Here is a 3,004-nt window from a genome sequence, read left to right on the forward strand (position 1 = left end):
GATATGAGTCGGAAATGACTCGAGGGCACATAACAACAACAACACCTATCAGAGAGATGCAAATCAAGGTTGTATTTTTGTTCTTGTTGTTTTCTTCAACTTGAATTTGTATATAATCAATTAATGGTCTCTTCCACAGTCAGCCCCTGGTCTAGTTCTGACATCGTTTCCCCATCATCTCTTTCCACAGATGCAGTCAGCTTGCTTCATTTGCATTCCATCTGTGATGTCCATGGGATAGTTACTATTTATGTTGTTGAAAAAGGTGTCTCCAATGAATAGATTGTCTTGCAAAATTCTATCATTTGACCTCCAAAATACTTTCTATCACCAAGGCCATATTTCCCAACCACTACTCTCTCAGACCTCCTGCAGTATAGAGTGGTTGCTGTGAAGCTGAACACTGTGACAATGATGTGTCAAATGGGAGAATGGTTACCCATGGTGGACAGTGTTTGGTGGAGGTCCTTGATTAAAATAAGCCTGGAAGCAGGAGTGGCATCCACTTCCATAATAGTTTGCCTCTGGAAACTCTATAAACTTGGAGAAAGGATAAAAGTCACACAAGTGTTGAGGACTTTCGTTCATAGGGTCGCTATGAGTCGTCTACAACTCAATGCATTTAACAAGAACAACAACTCCTTTCTTTAAAAAAAATCATATTTTAACAAGTTTACAAAAAACATGGATTTCCATTCATTCATTGTTTCACATTTTCCTCCGTCCCTACCCCACCCCCCCGACCCCCTAGTTCGTTTTTCTCTTTTAAAAAGATTCTTTTGGGGAGCTCTGGTGGCCTAGTGGCAAGAAGCTGCACTGCAGTCCCAGCGGTGCATGGTTCAAATCCACCAGATGCTCTGCCGAGGAAGGAGGGACAATTTCCTCCTGTACCAGTCAGATCCGATTTGACGGTACACACACACACAAATAATAAAATAAAATAAAAAAATAAAAAAAAAGATTATTTCACCATTGCACAATTTCCTCCCCCAACTCCCCCCACCGCAGACCCCCCCCATTCAACTTTGCTATACACCTCTTAGTATGGACTGTTGTTATGCTAATAATATTCCTTTTTTAATTTTATTTTCAACTTTCTCATTTCAATCACTTCTTGTTGTCATGCACCTTTAAGTCAGAACCAACCCATAGCTGACTTTCCAGTGGAGTTTTTTTGTTTGTTTGGTTTTGGTTTTTTGTTTTTGGTTTGTTTGTTTGTTTTTTGTTATTGGGTGGGGTTTTTGTTTGTTTGTTTGTTTTTGGTGTTCTCTTGAATCAGATATGACTGGCATAGGAAGAGATTGCCCCTCCTTCTCCAGTGGAGCATCTGGTGGATTCGAACCGTATGCCATAGAGATTGCAGCACAGCTTCTTGTCACTCAGGGGAAGTTAAATGCATGGAGGAGATCGCCCATCCTTCTCCCTGGGAGCTGCTGGTGCCCTTGAACTTGCCTTAGGGATTGCAGTGCAGCCTCTTGCCACTTTTCAATCACTAGTAATTATCAATGCATCTTGATGGCTTATTTGATCAATTTTAGACTGCAGAATTTCTAAAAATCTTTAACCCCTTCATTTTTGGTTTTGGTGACTGGTTTGTATATTTGAATACTAGTCTTACTAATCGGTCTTCTTGTAGGTGAACGGATATTATCCTATCACTGGCAGCAATGTATTTCAGGATAGATCTGGAAATGTTTTCAACCATGAAGATGATGTCATTCTTGGTATAAAATACCATTTGATTACCTGATTCAATACTACCTGTATCAGTTCATTTCACCTGACTAATGCATGGGATCTTGAACTTTCAGTGTTCCATTTTGTCTTTGACAACTCCCAATTTTTCTTGATTCATCCTTAATATATTCCACATTCTATTTATTAATGGATTTTTGCAGCTGTTTCTTGTAATTTTGAGTCATGCTACATCAGTGGATGAAAGTTCTGAAAGCTTTCTATCCTCCATGTCATTAAAGCAGACTCTACTTAGAGTAGGCAGCTCTTTCCTAGTCGTATTTTGAGTGCCTTCCAATCCGAGGGGCTCATCTACAGACAGTGTTCTGCTATCACTGGTCAGTTATTTCAGTAGACCATGAGGTTCTTCTTGCTAGTCTACCTTGGTCTGAAGTCCCACCAAAATTTGTTCACCAAGGGTGACTGTGGCATTTCTTCCAGTATCACAGCAACATGCAAGTTGTAAGAAACTGGCATGAATGTAGGAGCATGTATAGATCATATATTATACAGCACCTTCAGATTGGCACAGTGGACTCAAACATAGCAACAATTGTGAGGGTAGTGTAGGATTGAGAGGTTGTAAAAACATTAAGAGTGATATGGGAACAGCCGTCTCTGACCTGTACTAACTCCACAAAGAGGAACTGCCTTCAGTATCACCTTGCACAGCACCAAACCAATTTCCATGAGGTTAGACATGTCCCCATGTTCCTACACCTCCTTCTACTAATTCCAACACTGATCTTACTGCTTTCCTGGGTCTGAAATCTGTTGCAATAGTGCACAGAGCATACAGAACCATGCTCACAATTATAGGGCTTACTAGGGAAGTTAACAGATTACAATTGAAATTGGCAACAAGATACAATTTCTGTCAGGATAGCTAAAATGTGCTCACAGGCACCTAGCCTTCAGCTTTGTGACTTTCGGCCAAAGAGACAAAGTTCTTGGTCTTTCCAATTATGGCTCTCTTCCAGTCATCCAGAAAGCTTGGGTGAAGGCTCTTATCTCAGGTTCTGTGGGGTAGCAGTCCCACAGTCAGCTCTATCTCACGCCAGGTCTCTGGTTCTCTGTTTGTGGTTGATTTGTTCTTGTCCTCATGGAAAGGCTTGGTCTGGATGATACAGGACCCCGTTGGCTCCCAAAGGAAGTGCAATATGCATTCTCAGCTACTTCTGTAATGGTGGTTAGATTACCAATTCCTGCTGCTTAATCTGCTCAGTTCCAGTCGTTTTTGGATAATCTTCAGTAGAATCTTGCTTGCATG

Source organism: Elephantulus edwardii, unplaced genomic scaffold, assembly GCF_000299155.1.
Source record: "Elephantulus edwardii isolate Elephantulus edwardi_28Jun2011 unplaced genomic scaffold, EleEdw1.0 scaffold00079, whole genome shotgun sequence".
Taxonomy (NCBI): domain Eukaryota; kingdom Metazoa; phylum Chordata; class Mammalia; order Macroscelidea; family Macroscelididae; genus Elephantulus; species Elephantulus edwardii.